Raw genomic sequence first — 22,781 nt, 5'->3', positions numbered from 1 at the left:
ATTGTTTCAGAGCTGCCTTGCCCTCTAAATATGATGGAATATGTTTTTTTCCCCCAAATTATTACATTTTAAAAAATCAAGTTATTCAAGCAGTCCCGTGTCTGGCAGATGGCAAGAATCTTGTCTCTTTGTTGATGATACCGTGTTTTTTGGAAATACAAAGACTTCCTTGATCTCAGTCTTGTCGTGTAATGCAAATTGCAATTGCAAATACCTCAGAAAACCAATTAAGCTGCAACAAAAGAAATGATTACGGCGCGCAGTTGTTTGCCTGGCTATATCTATCAGGGAGGGGAGTCTGTGGTGTCCTGTGCCAACTGGCACATGAGTTATTTAATTACTTAGCTCAGTGGCACCAAATGAAGCCGACAGATTTATGGATTCATCCATTACCCATCTATCAGAAAACAATAAAAGCTTCCCTTTCTGCCCTGTGTACAAAGCGCCCATGTGCAGTGTGACCATCAAGCAGCATCCCCCTGCTCTGTCTGGAGGCCTTTCTCAGCCTTTAAGTAATGGGCTGCAGCAGGTGGGTGGGCGGTCTACTGTTGATTCACAGGTATTGGAGGGCCTGATCATGAAAAACTGTTTAAATCCTTTGATACTGTGAAGAGTCAAAGCTGGTCCAATGCCAGACTGGATTATTGATGTTTGGTGGCACTTGGTTTGGGGGAATGTGGCCAAGTCTTTCAGCTGCTCCGAGGAACAAAGAACTCTTCAGTCTTCATTCAGATCCTGGTTCAAGTTTTTTCTTTTTTCTTTCCCAGGTTGAACAAATATGTTAATGTCCCTGTAACATAACTGCTGTGGTTAAATGAGCTTTTGGGGAGGACAAAAGTACGAGACTAACTTATTTTTTTGGTGCTCTGTAGATCAGTGATGACACTGAGCTTTGTTGCATTGTGTCACATTTGTGATCTATCTTAGCCTTGGTCAGTAAAGTCCTCAAAGTCTGTTAGATGCTACTGTGTTGATTCTAGAGTCTGTGTTGCGATTGTTGTACATTTTATATTCTTTTAGGATGAACTGTTTATTTCTTTTTGCTCCAGGGTGCATGAGTGAATTAAGTTTGCTGCTGTAAAATTAAAAGTTACAAGCTCGGTGCTGCCACGATTGTTTTTGTTTCCCCCCCCCCCCGAGTCCAAGGCCTCACAATACTCACACCATAAATATACCTCCCCTCTAAGGTCTGTTGATGCCATGGCAACAGCTGGTAACTCATTATCAAAATACATACTGTTGGGACAAACTAATTTAATACTTTAGATAACCTTTCATATGCTATAATTAGATAATTATAAGATAAGTGGATGCACAGATGTGCATGCAGCATTCAACCTGATATGTAGCGAAGAGAGGAAAGAACGTCAAAATCTGTCACAGGTTTTGAAACGTGCCTTTAGTTGCAGCAGAGACAGGATGCAAACAAAAGCAGAAGGTGATAAAAACTAAACTGACAAAACCTAAACTGGGGGGAAACTAGAAACAAGCATAAAGAAACCAAAGACCTGGACATGAGAAATGCAATCAGAGAAACACAGACGATTCAGCAACAAACAGAGGGATAATGAGGGAATGAGACACAGGAAGAGAGCACAGCTGGGAGAAATCACACACAATGAGACACTAACACAGCACACGAGACCGTCAAAGTAAAACAGGAAACATGAGGCAGGCACAGAGACACAGACTTGACACGGAAACAATGACAAGCACCGACATGAAAACACAACTTTATTAGACGTCACACAAGGAACAGAGGCAGAAACCAAGAGACTAGAAACTATAAATAACAATGAAATCCAAGACTATAAATAATTCATAACACAAAGCACCCAGTTACAGAGCCAGGACCGTGACAAAATAATTTAATCCTGGCATCAAGGAATTTCTCAGTCTCAGTTTGAACCACAGATAATGTCTCTTGGAGTTTTCCCTGGAAGAGCTGGAGATTATTAGAGCTTGTGAACCTCAAAATTATTTTGAGGTTCACAAGCTAAAATTGTTGAGATCTGCAATTCCAGGCTTCGTTGTAGCAGGATAATCCACTCAGGTTTCATTTCCCCTGTTTCCTTTAAGTACTGGTATAGGAAAGGTTTCCGTTTCTGTCCCACTGAAATCTCCTTTGGATTTCAGAGTGACCTCACTTGTGGGATGGCACAGGTGGAGCGGGGGCTGGCTGGGGATTATGCAAATCTTTTGCATGCTGAACAATGGCACTCTCAGTGGGACAGTCAGCCAGAGAAGACAGACGCTATGATACCACCACAGCTTTGTGGGATTAATCTAATAATAAAGCCAGAATTGTGCCTAAATCCTAATTGATTTTATTTTACCCTTCATGCACATTGTACTCATTATTGTATACTGAATAAATCCAACTCACAGCTGTGACTGAGTCTGATCACGGGCCTCTATAGGTGAACTGAGGATGCCAACTAGTGCAAAGATGGTCATTTTGTGTGGTAAAGTAGGAAGAGACTTGAGTTTATATCTCGGTGAAGCAGTGCCACATATTTGAATGGAATGTGCTTGATAAATAAATCTCAGCTGAGTTCATTTCTCTGCCTTTCTGGCAAAATTTTCTCTGGCTTTCAGCATCTTGATGTTTAGTCTCAAGGTGCATGTAAAATCAAAGCAAATCACCCACTAATATGGAGCCTAGCACAAATAAGTCTTTGATGTTACTGCCATCAACGTGATGACTGCTGTAATTTAATGACAGATAATTTACTGCAGTCAGTCATGTAGCTCTTTATTTTTAATTAAAAGTGAATAACGAGATGAATAAAACGGCATCAAATGGCTTGTAATGGATTGGGAGCCTTTGACCGTTAATAGGAATGGGTATCCCATGACAACGAAAGCAGGATGCTCACTCAATAAGAAGTACTGTGAATTTTAATGAAGGGGGATTTTAGTGGTGAGCGGAGTAGTAGTGAGTGAATAATTTCTCTGAGAGACTTCTCACGGGTGCTTTGGGTCTTTCGTGTAATATGAAGGGCTGATCACACAGTCACACAACCCTAATATCTTTTTTTGTTTCGAGACAAGACAAGATCTGGGCTTGTAGAGAAAGATTGGAAACAAGGTTGATTTGCTGGTTGATTATATGCCTTTACCTCTGGCTATGGGCTCTGTGTAGTGTCAAAAAGAATAAGACTGCAGGTACAAGTGGCTGAAATGAGCAAACTACATCCAGGTGACAGAGTGAGGTGCTCAGTTACTCAGGAGGGGATCAGAGTAGAGCTGATCCTCTGAATTGAAATCAGCTGGTTTAGATGGTTCGGGCATGTCCGACCAGCATCAGACCCCTGGGGTGGATCCAGGACACGCTGAAGAGATTATGTCTCTTGACTGGCTCGGGGTATCCCCTGGAAGAACTGGAACTGGTGGCAGTGGAGAGGGTATCTCAGCTTAGGCTGCTTCCCCTGTGAGCTGGAACTGGATAAGCTACAGGAAATGGATGGATGAATCTGTTTTTTAAAATATTTTCTTTTAAATTATTCCTTTGTTTGGCTATTGTAGCTGACAAAAAAGGAGACACCTGCCTCGCATAGGAGTGTGGTAAAGTGTTCACCTGATGCTCATTGAGAGATGAGACACTGACAGACAAGGACTGAAACCTGCTGATTCGTCATCCCTACACAATAATTATAATATACCAAGGCGTGGAAGTGATACATTTTAGTCAGGATTGCTTAAAAAGATTATTTCCATCTGCAGTAATTTATATTTGGCAGTCTGACTCCCTTCTGGGATATCCCAGACATTCCACATGCATGTGGAAATCACAAGGCAGGAAGAGCAAGGCAAGGCAAGGCAAGGCAAGGCAAGTTTATTTGTATAGCACAATTCAACAACAAGGTGATTCAAAGTGCTTTACAGAGACATTAGAAACAAGAACAAATAAAAAGCATGATTTAAAATTGAATAAAACAAGCAAATAAACTAACTAATTAACAAACAAACAAACAAACAAACAACAGTATATAAAATCAAAACAGATAAAATCAGTAGTTAAATGTAAGTTTTGAAATTTAAGCTTAAAGTGTGGATTTGGTGCTTTATTCAAATGCAGCTGAGAACAGGTGAGTCTTCAACCTGGATTTAAATAAACTGAGTGTTTCAGCTGATCTGAGGCTTTCTGGGAGTTTGTTCCAGATATAAGGAGCATAAAAGCTGAATGCAGCTTCTCCGTGTCTGGTTCTGACTCTGGGAACTGATAAAAGACCGGATTCAGATGACCTGAGGGATCTGGATGGTTCATACTGGGTCAGGAGGTCATTGATGTATTTTGGTCCTAAACCATTCAGAGCTTTATAGGCCAGCATCAGAACTTTAAAGTCTATCCTCTGACGGACAGGCAGCCAGTGTAAGGACCTCAGAGCTGGACTGATGTGGTCCACTTTTTTGGTCTTAGTGAGGACTCGAGCAGCAGAGTTCTGAATGAGCTGTAGTTGTCTGACTGATTTTTTAGGTAGACCTGTAAAGATGCTGTTACAGTAATCAAGCCTAGCAGCAGGAAAACTCAAGTCAGGCATTGATAAAATCACACAGAGCATGTAAGGCGGAGCTGACCTGCAAGGTGCAGGGCTGCTGTATACAGACTGAAGCAGCTTAAATAGTGTACAATATGTTAGAGTTACCTATTTGATGCATAGAAAGGTTTGAGCTGAGCCGTCAGCTTATGTGGGAAGCACTGAGACCAGCAGAGCTTGACTTTGAGGCCTTGATTAAAGAAGCAAAACAAAAGCTGACATGTCGAGATTAATCACGTTAAACGCATTAGTAAGTCATCCAGGAAGATCATGCACACAATGTAAATGATGACATTGGAATTTAATTTCATTTAATGCTTTTCTTATGTTATTTATTGCCACATTAGCAATGCTAATGCTTCATATTGCAAGTAATGTTGCTTCTGGGGGTGCTCCGTTCTGGTGGAGCTGCACCACAATCGGTTTCCACATAATGTAAACACTCATCGTTTCACTAATGTGAAATTCAGCCATTTAACTGATCCTTGTGTGAGCATTTTTTTTTTCTTTTGTCAACAGTCAACAACAAATGCTTCCCAGCAGACACTGAACTCATCTCGGATTACCTACAGGGATTATTTGACAGTGGCATAATCTTTATGGACTTTTGCTTGTCGCAAACCCACATGATCCATTACTGCAAACCATGGAGGCCAAACAGTTTTAGCTCATGGACCACTGGACCAGCCCAATGCGATCGCAAGCATAATGTATTTTTAAAAATATCGTTGTGTTAGTGATGAGTACGGGTACATTTTCAGTACATTCGCATCAACAGCAACAAAATAAATGATGAACAGCCAGATGACAACGTAACTTTAGTGAAAAGTCTCAGGTTTTCCACATTTTATCAGTCTGACAACATTACATATACATTGCAAAATCACAGTGGCAGTATCTGACTTCCTGATGGAAAATGAGTGCATTTTAAAAATTGTTACTGTCTTCTCTTCTCTTCTCTTTTGGTATTTTGCAAAGCCATCCAGTGGGGCACACTGGACCCTCTGACTGTGGCTCTAAACCTTACTGAGAAAACTATGATAAGAACATGCCACATGAGTGATGTGTGTATGCTAAAATACAGACGGGTTATATAAGGGCACCAGTTACATAAATATTTTCCTCAAATAAATCAAAAGCCAAAGCATGTTCCTTCAGAGTTCTGATCTTCCTCCAACATCAGCAACCCACTGCTGGGAAAGTGTATCTGAGCCAAAAGCAGAGTGCTGTATCTTTTCTATTTAACCGTTTGTGTCTGTGTAAGAGCAGCAGGAATAACAACAACAAGGAATCCTCTTTGAGTTTATTAAAGCTCAGTACCTGGGGCTCTAAGTCATATTGAGACAAACGGTTGTTTGTTGCTGTCATCTCAAAGAACTCATTTAAGGGTTCCTGAAACAGCATACAATACAGAGATGCTTTCAGGAAGAGTAACAACATAAACGGTAGGAAAGAGAAGGAGATTTGGTGGTTCACAAACACAGCTTGTATTTTCTGAGTAACTGCTGGAACTCTCCAAAGTTTCAAACAATGAGGTCAGTGGATGTACAAGTAATCCCTGCGAGTCCAGAAGCTCAGCAGGCTTCAGAACGCTCTAAACGCTCAGTTTCAAAATGTTATTTTACTTTATTTCAACACAAGAAAAGCAACAAAAAAAAGTGAAATAATAAGTGAAATTACTTTTGTGTTATTCATAATCCTTTTTAGACAGAAAAGTCTAATTTCCCTGTTGTTAAGGTGGATTAGAACAAACAACTTAATTGTTTCAAAGTTGCTGCTGCTCTTACATTTCCAGGAATTTAGTATTTAGAGCTGCGTGGAAATATTTGTTTGTAGATTGTGTTTTTAAAAACACGTGAACGCGGATTCGACACCATATTTACAAAGTGGTTAACTGTGATCCAAACAGGCCAAACTAAAACCTCTCCCTGGTTCAGCAACACGCAGAAACAGATTTGTCTAAAAATACTTGTGAGAATAAATTTTTTTGACACGTCACTTAAATTGCAGTCAAATGGAACATGTAATCCGGTTACAGCCCATATGTGATAAGTACCAGTTGGAGAGTGGATTATTCCAAAAACACCAGACAGTACCACGAGCAGTGACATTTAACACGGGTGGTCCCAGTGGGAATTAAACTGCTGACCCAGGCTGTATTAGCGATCGGCCTCCACATGGCACCGAAGTGCCCTTTGGTGAATTAATTATGCTGATGGCAGATGTTCATAAAGATTTTAAAGAAGTGCTTCCCCCTTTTAAAATAAGGGATGCATGAACTATTTTTTTATTTTATTATTAGAACCCTCCAGTAGTTCTATAACTACCCCCACTGCCCTGTCATGCATTTATTTAAAAACACTGTGATGAGTAGGCAGCTAAATCCCCCAAAAATAAAGAAAGAAGTAATCGCACTACTCTCCAGGTGCAAGACAAAGCTGTATGCAGCCCCAAATCTCTTCAATCTCTTCATACAGCTTAAACAACACAAATAACTTTGTATAAAATATGCTAAGAGATGCTGAACAAACACAGTTACTTTGCCTGAGCAGATAACTCATCTCTCTGTTGAAATCATGCTGTAACAACGTTGTTCTTTTTCTCCCACTTCCTGCTCTTGTCTTCGATGTAACGCCTGTGTGCACACATCCGAATGTTATCTTAAAAAGCATTTTCCTTCATTGAATTCTTGCTCGGGCTTTATGAAAGCTTTGACTTTATGTCTTGCTTCGGTTTTCTGACAGGGTGCCATGAATCAAGCCAAGATCGCAGACGTGTTGCACAACCAAGTCGTCTGCTAACCTTCTGCTGGAATTAGGCTGGGCAGTGTCACACACACATGCCTGCAGATGTTACGTAACCTTGTCATAGCAGGCATCACGTCTCTTCTCGCAGATATCCACACATAGATAAACACTGAGCCATAGGGATGAAATTAACTGGTTCAGAGGGGGAACGTGTTTGGATGTGTTTGTGCTGAACGGTTAGCTCCTTGCAAACAAGTCTCATGGCCTGCTGGTCTTGTGATTATTAGTCACGGCCTGGACTTTGGCCTTAAGCCAGGCTCGTACTTCTTTTACATGTGCGTGCACTCTTACAGATATCTTTGTGAGATCCAGTCTAAGATTTAGAAATCCGAGTGAGTAGTTTTTTTTTTTAGGAAAGTGAGTATTTTGTTCTGTTCTAACTTTTTCACGTTCCTCCAAAGGAACCTCAAACGGTTAAAGAGAAGGCTAACATTGGCTAACATTTGGGGCTTCTAACTTAGTTGTAATGGCTAAGGTGAGGATGAGGGTCTAGGGAATATTGCATTCATTGCATGTGAATGAACACCCACTCAAACACATACATGAATAGCAGAGATAACCTCTACATACTCTGAACTAAGGGAAGGAAGTGTATGTTCTGGATGTTATCACCCAGATTAACACTACAAGTGCTGCTTCAAGTGGTGACTGCTCTCCCCTTAAAGAGAAGGATGAAAATAGCAACAGCGCTTCATGGAACATTTATTTGTCGCATAAGGGACGACGATGAAGGTTGTGTCTGCTGTATTGTGATGATGATGATGTAGCACGTTACCTCCCTGACTCTGGAGACATTGTGCATCTTCTGAAGTCTTAAAAACTTCTCTTTTTAACAGGGCATTTACTTGAGCTGCAATTCAAAAAAATTAACGAGTTAATTAATAACAGCTGCTTGGTTTTGAGTTTTCCTCACACTATCCAAAAACCTGTATGCTAGGTTAGTTTGTGATTGTTAATTGGTGTTCGCTGTGTATGTGAGCGGGAATGGTTGTTTGTCTGATGTTTAAGCGACACAGCCTCCAAAATGTGGTCGGCTCTGGATTTCAAATATGACAACGGGGCCTGATTTGATGATAAGAAGCACTGATTGCTGGAACAAGGTCTTATGAATTCTTCTGTACAAGCGGGAGTCTGTTCCTGCACGCCTCTGAATTTTAAAATTAGTTCTGTATTTTACTGGAAGCCGCTGAAAGAATGGTTAAGAAACAGAATTTAAAATTGTCCTGACAAGAAAAAGTGTGATGCGCTAGTTTTTGTTAGCACCTTAGCTGCTGCGTCCTGATGACTCCAAGCAAAAAGTGAGTTATGCTGTTGTAGTGTAGATGGAAGAAAATGACTAGGATTGACATATAGCTTGTTTTGTCAGATTTTGGCAGTTTTAGATGAAAGAAACAGCACTGTTTGAACTCACAGATGTGAGATTCAGAGTTCTAAAGCTATTTATATTATGTTTGAAATCTAATATCAATGACCTGATGTGGCCTGTTTAGAGTCACTGACTTTCTTAGTAAAACAATCCAGGCCAAAGCCGAGGAACTCTGTGTTTTCAAAGCTGATGTGAAGCACTTATAATAAGAAATCGGTGCATATGTCTCCTTTTATTTTACCAGCATTTATGCTGCCATACATCCTAAAACAACAAAAAAAAACATGGTGTGTGGAAACGCTTCTTTACAAATACAAATAAACATAGCTGAATGTTTTGCATTTCAGGAACTAGACTCTGACGTGAACTCCTGAAGCGGATATTTGTGCGGTGACTCGTGAACTCGATTGCTTTGATGAAAAGCTGAAGTTGAATGTTTTGACTCTGAGTCCTTAAAGCCTTTTCCTTCCACTTAACCTTCCAGCATTAAAACAAAGACCAAATCTGACCCACGACCTTTGGAGTATTATCTCTGACCAAACAAGGAGATGGCTAACTGAGATATCATTAAAGGTCTGGTAGCTTATGAGTGAAGAAGTGGACTGAGAGGGTTTGTGACTCTGTTAAAACTGACATCATTCACTCTTTGACCGCTGCTAGATACATTAGTTTCTAAATTCAAACTTCAAGATTCTTTATTTGTCACGTGCATGGTTATACAGGTATAACATGCAGTCACCTGATACGCTCCTCGACTGTGCAAAGAAAAAAAGAGACAGACAGAACTTTATATACAGTGAATGAATATATACATAGAGGACATTATGTGCAGCAAGTGTGTGAGTTATGTACATTATATAAATAGAAATAAAATAAAACAATCTGGAAATTTACAGCTTGTATACATTGCGTGTGAATGGTGTTAAAGTGTCTTGTGATATAGCAAGACCAAAAGGATCAGGATGATATGAATGAGCCTCTCAGTTTTTGTTCAGATGGTGCAGAACCTTCTGCCTGATTTCAGAACAATTCTTTGCTGGGATGCGACGGGTCCTTCAAAATCTGAGTTGCTCTAGTCCAGCATCTCCTGACGTAAATGTCCTGTAGGGAAGGGAGAGCAGTCCTGCAGCAGCGTTCTGCCATACGGATCACAGCTGTGTCAAGGTTTTTTTTTATCCTTGACACAGTTTAAAAAAGAATAGCAATATTATTTGAAGCTTGTTTTTGTCCTTACAACAAATACAGTTCATATAATCCTATTAAAATCCTTGAAATCAAACTTTCTAACACTTTCAATTGCCCTCAGCCCTTGGGTCGTATCCTGTATGCTTTCATCTCAAGGGGTTACAAGTCCAAAAGGTGGCAAACTGCTGCTTTCGGTGGAATACTTACAAACAACTCTGACTGACTAGATTTCTTTCACATTAGGGAATAGTTGCTCTCTGAGTGCCTTAAAGACTGAAAAACACACCTCGCACACTTGACAAACAGTAAATCGCCTTTCCCCCCTGTTAGCTTCCCATGTGACAGAGGGTCCACATTACTACTTTGGTAAGTATGCAGATTTTCTCCCTTTTTCCTCCACTCCCTTCTCTCCAAATCCAGTAATCCAAGAGGAATTGGCTTAGTGACTTTCCAACCTGTCAGGGGAGGGAGGTTGCACAGAGCTGCAGAGAACAGTTTAAGCTGATTAACCCCAATAAGGAGGGTTATCTTATTAAAGCTTGACTTTAGAGGCGGTGTAGGTTGGCTGCATGAATATGACTGAACACAAGAAGTTCATTTACAAATGTTGGCTCAATAAAAGCTTATATAACTTGTTTTCAGCTCCTGAAATCCAACAGGATTTCGGAGTCACACAGTCAGACATACTTTCATCTGCTGTTATTTATGCTGGACAGTTTTTAAAAAACACATTTTGTACTCATTTCTGCATGCAAGTATTTTGCAAAGCAATGTAGTTAAAACTGCATTAATTAAAGGTTTTCCATGTTAAATTCAGCCAAATTTCTAGCATTAACAACAAAGTCAAACTGGAACAGATCCACTATCAAACAAAACTTTGTCTGTTTTTAATATATTTTGTCTTTATGGATTTTTTTGTTTGTGCAAATGTGCGTCCTTATCCTCACAAAATGAAAACAGTTTCCTAGAAGCCTACAAAGAAGATGGAATGAAAACAAGGACATTTGCATTTCATGTTTTTCCAAAAAGGGACAAACATCAGCGAATAGATTAACATTAATAACATTAATTAACATTAATAGATTAACAGCGAATAATAGGATCAACATGGCTGCTGAGAGCCTGTGACAAACCAAAAGCAGAAGTTTGTTTGCACTATTTCCAGCTGCTCCTAAAAAAAAAAAAAAATAGACAAAACATGTAGAACAAAGTTGAATCCTGGGATTACAAAGCTGCACAGTTTTCTATAACACCAGACTTGTGCGCTCTGATAATGACTGAAACTGATGCCTGCATCAGACACCTTTATGAGCACAGTGATGGTAGAAACAGTGAGGCTAATGAGTTTAGGCAGTGATCCATAAGCTCTCATATTAGCTGACATTATGGGGAGGAGGCTCCAAGCATCATCTCCTGGTTTTGAGTGAGAAAATGATTAAACCCTTTTTTTCTTTACATTTGAGAAATGCAAAATGGAAAAAGTGCTTGAAAATATAGTCTTAAATCCTGACCCCACATAATAATAATAATAATAATAATACCTTTTTTCCAAATATCTCTTTTCATAGCAACAAATCTTATCTTAATGTAACTAGATTTACTCAGTAAAACATGAGGAATAGCTGATGAAACTATTCATTTAGCTATTCTGACTAAATCTATTGGTGTGTTATATTTATAGAAAAATGAAATGACATTACATCCATCCATCTTCTTCTGCTTATCCGGGCCGGGTTGCGGGGGGCAGCAGCCTAAGCAGAGAAGCTCAGACCTCCCTCTCCCTGGCCACCTCCTCCAGCTTGTCGGGGGGAGCACCAAGACGTTCTGCAGCGTGTCCTGGGTCTGCCCCGGGGCCTCCTCCCGGTGGGGACTCCTCCCTCCGCAAATCGCTACCTTAATGTGGTGGAGGGGTTTGTGTGTCCCCTATGTTGTCTGGGGGTTTTGCATAGGGTAGGGTCTCCCATGGCAAATTGGTCCTGGGTGAGGGACCAGACAAAGAACGATTCAGAAGACCCCTATGAGTAAAATATCAAGTGAACAGTTCACCCTCCCCGGGATGGGGTTACCAGGGTCCCGGCCTGGAGCCAGGCCCGGGGAGGGTTTCCGAGGGCGAGCGTCTGGTGGCTGGCCGGGCACAGCCTGAAATAGGGACATGGGCCTATCCTCCTGCAGGTCCACCACCCGCAGGAGGCGCCATAGGGGCCGGGTACATTGTGTGCTGGGCGGCAGCCAGGAGCGCAGGCCATGGTGGACCGACCCCCGGCTACCAAGGCTACCAAATGACATCACAGTGTGCAAAAAAAATAAAAACTGTATAAAAATAATTTATACAGGTATAAATTTTAGATGTCAGCATCTATAGCTGTATTGTCATTTTATATGAAAGGATGTTTTAGGGCATATAGATGTATTCCTGCATACCTAAATGTAACACGTATGAGCTTTGCTGTAGTTTCTGCCATCTTGCAGCCACAATGTCTTTATTTTTCTGTCAAATCATGTCTGAAGCTTGGGGGCGATCATGAGAAAAACAGCTTTTCTTATCACACCCGAACACAAAGCCTCACAAAGAAATCTAGATATTAGAAATTTATGCAATGAAGACGGGCAGAATTATGCATATATCGGCTATTAAACAAGGCAGATTTCAGCTCAAACGGGCTAATAAGCAACTGCCTTTGTTTGCCATTTTACTGTAACGAGAAAAAAATTATAATGTAAGCCCCTCAAAGGAGGGGATATTCTCACTTAATATTAAGGGGTCGATCCATGTTTTATTCATGATAAATCATGGCCCGTGGCAAGCAAAGGCTTTTTATTCTGCTAAGTGACATTTGTTAAGCCATTTGTTAAATTGTACAACAGGATAAGGATTTGTAGATTTGCATTCTCTGGCTGGCACAACTGGAGCGGCTAGAGTTTAGAAGTCAATGACAGTTACTGCGAGGACGGCAAAGTCCAGACTAATTAATTAGGGCTGCGACCAGCTCCCTGTTGTTTATAACAAAGGCCACAAACAAGTTCGTATGTGGAAGAAATTCAAAGGTGCAGGTAAATGTGTTTTGTTTTGTTTTTGTGAACTTTCTTTTTGTTTTTTGTTTTTTAGTGGACTGTTTTTGTGCAACCATAAGAAATTAAAACTTATGTAACACACAAAAGTCACACTGAGGTGATGGGGTGGATGGAGGGCTCAGTTGGATGGTTTACACCTTTAGTCATGTGGTTTAGGCAACAAAAATTTAAGTTTGGGAAAAGATTGTGATTTTAGTTGATTTATTAAAGCCATCTTATCCTCGTTCGGCTTCAAATCAGTGGTTACTATGAAGCAACTATGACGTACTTAACCAACAATATAATACTGTCTTCACAATTAGTTTTGAGTACTTAAATATAACCACAGAAAATCTTTGTATGAAACAGATATTATAGAGCATATAATGGCAGAAAAACATCTGAAATGTATCACATTTTGTAAATGTGTTCAGTTCAGTTCTCAGAGAGAACTTCTGTTAAAGTCTTGAAAGAAGATACTGAGCCTTTTCATAATAAAGGTAATTTAATGTATCTTCTTTAAAAGAGAGGAGAAAAACCATGAATACTAAATAATATAAAATAAACAAGTTAAAAATACAATTTAACTAATCCTTACATTTTCCAATGAAAGCTTCATCTCTGTAACTGTAACAATCAAAAGCCCTAATATGCCAGCCCATATGTTGTATGTACAGGTGTCACGTGGACCTCCGTCGTGTGTGTGTGCGTGTGCTTTAATGGCTTTTGGTTTATCAATAAATAATCATCTTGCTCACAGCTCCCACAGGTGTGGACAGCCACTTATTTTTTCCTTTTTTGGCAGCTTTGCAAAATGCTAACGAGGCTGCTTTCATTGATTTCGAAAGGTCAAGTGCTCAGTTGTTTGCAGAGGCGTAATAAGAGCGACTGTTTTCAGTTCTCTGATCCAAAGGGCCGTATTGTAAAGCTGCCAGATAATTAATGACTCAGTAATTAGCACTTTTATTGTTTGTGCTCATCCATTATGTCACTGTTCCTTTTTCACATTGCTTTGATTGACAGGGGCTTTTTACAACAGGGTGGGGGATGCTTGGATTGTATGCATGTGGCGCGGTGTCTAATTTGCAAACCAAATCTCCAAACCTGCGAGTTATAATGAGATCACTGTGTGGCAGAGTCATATCTATATTTGTAATGGTGTCACACACAATCTGTAAACCAGACATAAAGAAAAATGTGAAAAAGGTTAAATATGGAAGGTGAAATACGGTGTTTTTTTCCAATAAATTGGGCACATAATTTAAAGATACGACCCTCTGAATTTTTATGTTATTATTAGTTTTACTGGAGTTACTGGTGAGAAACGGCTGTGCCAGAAAATGAACCAAAAAAGAAATAAATTTTTCCATCATTTTTTTTAACCAAGTGTCAGCACTAGTCTCTGCAACAAATATATTTCATTTCACAATAAAAGCCACGGAGGTTTGCAAGATGTTTGCAGTGTGAGTTTGGTCTGTGTGAGGGTGCTGATGACAGGGGTAGCTGAAAGAATAACTGGGGCCGGTAGATTGATCCAATCCCAGGCCAGTCTGTTCACACAAATAAACATGATTTTAGAATTTTAGTTTGTGGTTTGTTTGTTTTTTAGTGCATCCATTATATTGTGAAAAAAATAATTTGTTTAGTGAAATTTTGTTTTGTTTCTTTTTCTCCAGTGAATTACATTTAAAATTTGAGTAAGGAGAGTGAGCCCATTACATTACCAAACCTGTAAACAAAGAGCTGTTACGGCTTATTAAAAGGTTATGGATTAATTTGATGTTTCATTTTTAAATATCACTGTTCTCTTCAAGATTGGCATGTAGGGCCACCCCTAGGGCTGACATTTGTCCACTTTGTTCATCTGACAGCCTTCAAATAGAAAGAAATTTGGGACTACCACTAACATTAAACTGGATCATAGCATATAAAAGTGCTCAAAGCCAAACCCTTCCATACAAAACTATTATCCTAGAAAGCAAAAATAAAAAGGTTGCCACGTTTAAAACTAAAAATAGGCTGCAATAAGATGCACAGGTTAAGTGTTTCTGCTTTTTGCATGTGGATTCTCATTAACCTGCTCCATGACTGGCACTAATTTTTTTGCAGCATTTGTCACCATGTGCATTTTTGCTTTTTCCTTCCCTCCTACACTGAACAACTTGCTTAATGTTGTGTGTAAAGAAGCTTGTAGACAATGGTTGTCATGACAGATTTTCCTTACACTTTCAGCAGGCAGGAGTTGGGATGACCTCTCACTGGCTGTGAACTGACTGGAAAATTAACTGCTTCGTTGTTATATAGGCGTACTTGACCATTTCACAGCTGCAGGTTAAAAACCTTTTAATATAGGATTCTACTGTGTTGGATATGTGCATACTTACATGCAGGGTAAGGGTCAAAGGGTCAAAGCTGTGGTGCATGAGTAAAAATGGATGATGAAAGCTAACTGGCTAAAAAAAATTACCGTAATTGTCGGGCTATAAGCCGCTACTTTTTGCACAAGCTTTGAACCCTGCGGCTTTTAGTCAGGTGCGGCTTTTCTATAGATTGTCCATGATTTTTGTGATATCGTAAGACGATTTGTTTTGTTTGTTCCGCTGTTGTACGGCACTACGTTGCCTGGCGGAAGGATCGGGGTTCAAGAGTGGTATGTTGGTCACATGTCCATCCGCCAGGCAACATAGTGCCGTACAAGTAGCGCGAAAAACAAACTTCAAAGTAGCGCTACGCGTTCAGCGGGAGGCGTGGATGATGAGCGGCGATAAACTTGCGAAAAGCAAGTTATGCTCAACTCTACCGGTGGATTCTGACAGCGTGGAAAAGTGTGCAAACATCCACGATCACCAACGGATTTCGAAGGGCTGGACTGCTGCATGATGGAGAGGAGGACACCGCCACGGCCCTTCAGAGGGTGTTCGACTCTGACACTGACAACGAGGATTTCTTTGGTTTTGAAAGTGACAACGAAGGAAAGAAGCTGAGAGTGGATGACGAAGCCATCCTGAGCCTGTTCGTTTCCGACACTGGAGAAGAGGACTTTGGTGGTTTTAGAGCGCAGGAAGATGGTGGTGAATGACTGACTTTTCTTCTTGTTAAAGCCGTGTCACTACACCTGAGCCTAAAAGGTAGTCTGAATCTATTTTTCTGGTGTGCTGTAGGTTACTGTTATGTACTACATTTGTTACTCATTTATGAAGCACAGCACATGTGCAAATATGTACCCATAACTTGTTTTTCAAAATATTAATAAAAGGGGTGTGTCTCCAAACAGCCATCTCTTTCCTGACAATTCGCTTTGTGCATATTCTCTTACATATGATAAGTCAATATTGAAACACCTGCGGCTTTTAGTCAGGTGCGGCTAATGTATGTACAAAACAGGATTTTCCCCTGATTTTAGCTTGTGCGGCTAATATTCAGGTGCGCTTTGTAGTCCGGGAAATACGGTAGTCATGCACACAGGACTTTATAATTGTAGATGCTTACATACTCAACACTTTCTTGTTAGCACTGAGACACAGTGTTTGTGATCTGTGTGCTTTTGCCATTCAACCTCATCAATATTCAGACAACCTCCAGTTGAACTCTGTTTGTGTAAATAGCGTGAACTAAGTGAATGGGTTTATGTGTGGCTTTCGTGTATCTTCTATAACATGAAAGCATCTCTCTGTCAGACAGCCCTGTGGTTAAGCACAAGGAAGGAGCGAGCATATTTCTTCTCACTACGACGGCTGATATAAGCCTGATGTTCTGGCTGAGAGCTAAGAGTGGAAGCAAAGTCTGAGAATGAAAACCCATTAAAGATGAAATCTTAATGAGACCCATCGGAGTTTTATGATCTAACAGAGTTGGTCAACCAAAATATTCATCAAAGATATTTTAAAATGTGCATGAGCAACCAAGATGCTGATACAGATCAAGATGTTAAAATAAGCTGTGTGATAACCACTTATGAGCTTCTTGGTTGGAAAAGAAATCTAACTCTGAAATACACTGAGAGACAGGCACTGTAGGCAAAAACATGTTTTTATGGAGATGTGGCAGATGTGATATTTTGGGCTAATTTGTTTCCGTAGCATGGCATCTGGCTAAAGTACAAAATGAACAACAAAAAATTCTCCTCTGATAAATCCATACAGTTTCAGTTATATTAAGAAAATTCAACAGTTCTGAAATGAAGAAACATCATCAGTATTTCAGACTTGTTGCTGGAATGTCCTTGATCTGTTATATCACCGTGCAGAGCATTTGGCAGCAGCTGAAGCTTACATGCGTGTGGATGCTTACATACCACTGATAGCTGTACTTTGGCCTCAGGATTATGCGAGTGTGCTGTATGCTGTCACCCGCTCTACCCTTACATGCCATCAGCAACTGTGGAATCCAGTGATATCATGCATGTTCAATGGAAAGAACGAGCTCTTTGAAGACTACATAGGGATTTTTAAAGTGAAGTAGGATAGATTCACCACAAGTTATTTTGAGGTTTGAGGGGGGCAAAGAAAACCCAATAAAATCTCTTCCTCTTGTTTCTCATTTCAAGCCTCATCTCCTGAACTGAATTTGGGGCTGTTACACACGAAAACTCGCATAAGCATAGATGATTGTTCCTGATATTCTTGCAAATACTTATTGTCACCAGATTAGACCCCCCGCTCCTCACACTTTCCCTCTCATAAACAGATAGATTATAATTGTCTTATCTGTCTTCTATATTATATGATACTTTATTCAGTAAGTGTCAGAGTCCAGCAATTAAATCTACATCAAAGACAGCTTCATTAACACTTGCTAACAGCAGCTAACAGCAGCTAACAGCGGCTAACGGCGGAAAAACGAGCAGGATATCCGTAACAAATAATAATGATACTAATATTAACAATAATAATGTACATGTCACTTTTACTAAAAAACTATTTTCAACTAGAAGGGTACTTTTAGTGTATAGACCAACTCCCTTTTCTGTAATTTGAAGACCGTATTCAGGCAGTGGGTTCAGTGTTCGCCTGCACTCCCTCTCTCACAGGTTTTAGGACATCATGGATGATCGTTTTGACTTACAGCTTTGTAGCAAACAAACTGAACCAGACTGCTAAAAACAAACTGGAGCTGTCAGGTTCCTGAAGGGTCTGGGAGATTAGGGTAGCTTCTTTTGCTTGACTTTGCTTTGCAGTGGAAATATGGCAAAATGTATTCTAAGCTAACAAACCTATAATAGATTCACACGTTGAACAAACAGCAGTGCTGACGCTTAGTGACTTCACAGAGAAAAATGAGGAGCTGCTCATGTATTTCAAGGACCTAAGCCACTGATAAAAGCTGAATTCCTTTGATATTCTTTCATTGAGGGCAATGACAAAAATACTTTATCGATTAAAAATGTTCAGTTTTCCTTTCAGGGAGGACAGAATTTGTGTCTGTCCTTGCTTATCTCTCTGCTCTGAGGTTTGTCTCATTCAAAATTTTTTCAGTAAACTCATACACAAAAGATAACTAAGTGCAGGGAAGTCTATGTTTTGGAAAAGTTTGAAAGAATTTCTAGGGGTGTGTGTCATTACTTTCTACATAGTGCAGATGGCTGGTTGATTTCAAGTAATGTTTGTTTAAAATAAGGACGTTTTTGTCCTCACCCTAACCTCTCATCTCCCATTTACTGCTGATGATCCTCTATACAAATATAAAAAAGACAAAGAGATGAGAGGAAACTGACAAAGAGCAAAAAGGGATTTTGTGTCATTTCCCAACCCACTAATAACTCCCTTAGATGGGCTGAAGTGAGAAAAGTGCACCGTCTGCATCCACAGACAGCAGAATGAATAATGGAAGGATCTATGTGTCTGTCTGCAACCCACCCCGCAGTAATGATAATTGACCAATTAGGTGCCAGAAAAGATGTGTAAACACCTGGGGCTCATCCAGAAAGGTGAAACGTTACAAAATAATTAGAGAAAAACAAGACAAGCACTTCATCATTCATGTTTCCTTTGTCTTTTTTTGTCAGGTCATAACTAATAATGTCATGCCTTTGCACATATTAACCCTCTCAGGCTCAAATTAAGTTTTTTGTTGCTAATGTACAACCAAGTCCTGCAGTGGTACTTCTGTTTAAAAAAAAAAACTCATAAAATATGTATGTGGGGTAATCAGGTTGTTAGTTCTTAACTGTTGCAAATCTGCCTGGAGAGGGTTAAATGAGAAACATGACATGTTATTGTTAACATGGCTCAATCATATAATGCAAGCAAAGAAGCAAGGTGCTAATTGCCTAATAAAAGTTAAGTTTTCACTTATTTTGGTCAGTAAACTGCCAAGGTGTGATACAGGTTGAGCTTGTGCTAAACTGCAAGCTCTGAGGCTAAAAAATAAAGACAAAATAAAATATCAAAAGATGGAAATCACAAAAATTCACATATTAAAAAGATGTATACAACCACCGGAGAGTCAGTTGTTAGTTTCTTAACCCTAAATCAATCAATCAACGTTAGCAGTCTGCTGTGTGCTTTTTCTGGGACCCAGAGGTGACCATAAGAGGTCAGAGTGCTAAGTTATCACCGGTATGGCTGCGCTGTTAGTTAAGCAACATGAGAATAAAATAGTAGAATTTTATCTTTCTAAGTCAAATCCAAACAGGTGAAATATTTTTAAGGATAATATTCATGTCATTCTGTTGATGCTGACACTGGCCTTGTGTGGCCATTAGAGGAACTGCATTTTTTGTGACTACTGCACTAGCTTCTTTAATCTTGAGATGAGGTGTTGAATTGTTAAAAAAAATCAGTTTTAACAGAAATGAACACTAAGAGAGAAATACCTGCATAATGGATCGGCTACTTTAGCTGAATTTACTGTTGGCCACGGGAACGGTTAACGAGGAAATTAACGAGGAAAGGCCCGGCTCAGAGGCAAAAGCACAGCAATAACTAATGAAAGACAGGAGGCTGTTTGTGATTCACTGTTTCTTACTGAATTCATCAGTTCAGGGATTTCAAATGTTGACCTTCCAGCCTTCAGTCCTGACTGACAGCCTCTAAGCTCTGTGCTGACACGACTATTGTCAGAGCATGCTTTGATCCCACCGGACCCAGAATGCATTCATGAATAAAGCAAAGCCCTCTGATACTAAAATGTTTGTGCCAGTTGAAAATCTTTAATAGTTGGGAAAAGGTAAGATCCATTCTTTCACTGTTTATACTGCATGTTGTCTTCTCCTAATTTCTATTCTTTCCTATGTCATATGCCACAAGTTCAGCTACTGAATTTACTCAGTCCAAATGTGGAAGTGTCTTTGGGCAAGGCACTAAACCTAAAGTTGCTTCCACTGACAAATGAGCATCAGAGACCATTCACCATAATATCATTATGAATATCTGGTACATATATCAAATTTGAATTTAATTAAGATTTAAGATGATTTTTTTTCACCATTGCTATTTTGATGTTTTAAAACTGGTTGTGTGAAACTGACTTATGCTTTATTTAATATATGCTGAGGGCTGCTTTCCCAAAGACTTCTATAGGTTTATTTTTATAGCCAAAAGCATCGCCCTCTTAGTGACCAATGGAAAGAATAGAGGTTTAAGGGACTTGTGTGTTTGCTTCACTTTTTGAACCTGCAATTTTTCTTTTATAATATGCAGCTCAAACCACTTCCTGTTATGAACTGCTCTGAAGGGTCCTGGGATTGTTGGGCTGGAGGGTTGGAGTAAACAGAAAAACTGTGGTTAGGGGTTTGTAAGGTTAGGTGAAGAATTCAGTTTCATTCAGTATAAACAAGGCTGCTGGTGTATAAACCTAAATGTAAAGTTCAGCAGTGCAAGTGTCATTACAAGTGCAAGATTGCATGATGAAGTCTGCAACTTGGTAACACAATGAGGAAATATTGTTGGTGACATAGTCAACAGAAAATCTGAAATAGCTGTCTTTATATTCATTTTCTCTTTGTGTAGAAATAATATTTGGATCCATATGAACATAATTCATAGCAGAAAGTGTTGCTTTATCAGACTTCCACCTCAGCTTCACTGAGTTTCCACTTGGCTCAAGAAATGGGCAAAAAGTGAGATTTTTGTTTTTGTTTTCATTTTTTGGATGTTACAGCAAGAACTGTTTAAACTTTTCTTTCCCCCTCACATGATAGTATTATTGTTATTACTATTACATAAATTTATGTGAAATTTGGAAAACTGAGCATGCTTGTTTGGGTTGTTTTGGGGTTTTTTTTTACAATAAATGGCGGAAAGCTGTTGTTAGAAGGTAAAGTCTCAGGTCTCATGTATTTGGGTCATATTATGCACTGAGCTCTTATGCTTTGAACTCTGTTCAGATTGAAATCTGCCTGATAATCGGCTATAATGACGCGATGCTCTGAACATATCACATGTCACCTAGATATGAAGTCGCAGCTCTGGCATGAGAAGATAATTATATAAACACTTCTGACTCAGGAGGTTATGTAATGGGCCTTTGATGGCTGCCATGGATGACGTCCAGCCTGAGCTACTTCCTCCTAGCTTCCTCACATCTGTAGATAAGTGTTCATTAAAGACGATGAAGATGGCAGAAGATTCGTTTTGATGGGCGCGGCGAGCTTACAGTCATCGTGTCTATCACAACGAAGGTCAGGGAGGAGGGTGAGTAGCAGCTGCCATTTATGACATTTGTGCAAATCAAATTTCTGTCAAACACACTGTGAACAAATGACCGTGTCCTCTGAAGCATGCAGTCGACACACCATCGCTGACAGAGCATGTACATTTGTGGTTAAATTGACTCGACACAGTGAAAGATTTGAGACCAAAACAGTGGCAACCTTTGGCAGAATCAAGGTGTTTGCTGTGTAGGGATGGGTACCGGTGGTTCTGACATAAACGGTAGTAACCAGGCCGAAAAGCAGCCCACATTTCGGTGCTTTATTTCGGTGCTTTTTTTTCCTGAGATGTCACACACTTTGGATTCTAGCCAATCATTTTACCTTTGCAAGCGTAGTAGGCGGGCCCAGGTACGTAGGTTCTTTTAGAGCAGAGCTACAGATTAAAAACTCCAAGGCGAAGCGGTCAAAAGTCTGGCTGTACTTCACAGCAAAAGATGCAAACTCAGCAGCCTGCAACAAGTGCTTTAAGCTGATACTGTGCAAAGGAGGTAACTCCTCGAATCTGATGAAACACCTGGCGATGCATAGTGTTTTTTTAAAAGCCGAGAAATGCTTGCTGCGAGACCTCACATCGAGCACATCTACTGCGGGTGTGGTGCCTGTTATCGGACCCGGAGCAACATTCCCCAAAAACCCGAAGAGGAGAGTCCTGGCCCCTAGCCCTGCCAGTGTAGCAGAAATGATGAGGATGATGATGCAGCAGCAGCCGCTCTTCTCTGCGTGAGTAGCTTAATGTTGTTCGTGTGTAATTTACGTTGAGTAGGCTAACCACGTTATTACATTAATGCATTAAGGTGAACTAGCAAACACCGTCGTAGTTAATGGCAGCTGTCTTCTTGTTTGATGGCAGATGCTCCCTTCACCCTGGCCAAAAAGGCTAAAATGACCAAAGAAAAAGTGGAAAACAGCTAAACATGAGAGGTTTTTGGACAAAGTTTGTGTTTTTTCCATTGTTTAAGCACTGCTTCCAGCCAAGAGTGATACCATATATGCCCCATAGCTGCAGAAAAGGCTAACATTGTTATCTTTTTACAAAAAAACAGCTGAACATGAGAGGTTTTTGGACAAAGTTTGTGTTCTTCATTATGTAAGCACCGGTTTGAGCACCGTTTAAGCACCGGCACCGTTTCAAAAGTACCGGTTTGGTACTGGTATCAGACAAAACCTAAACGATACCC

General features: G+C 40.0%; 1 protein-coding gene across 1 annotated transcript in view; it reads left to right on the top strand.

Annotated features, from left to right (window-relative positions):
- The window catches only part of rasgef1ba (RasGEF domain family, member 1Ba), a 131,623-nt gene that overhangs the window by 38,272 nt on the left and 70,570 nt on the right, over positions 1-22,781 (top strand). The window lies entirely within an intron of this gene.

This window comes from Maylandia zebra, linkage group LG12 (assembly GCF_041146795.1).
Source record: "Maylandia zebra isolate NMK-2024a linkage group LG12, Mzebra_GT3a, whole genome shotgun sequence".
NCBI classification, from domain to species: Eukaryota; Metazoa; Chordata; class Actinopteri; order Cichliformes; family Cichlidae; genus Maylandia; species Maylandia zebra.
This window is presented reverse-complemented; position numbering and strand designations above follow the sequence as displayed.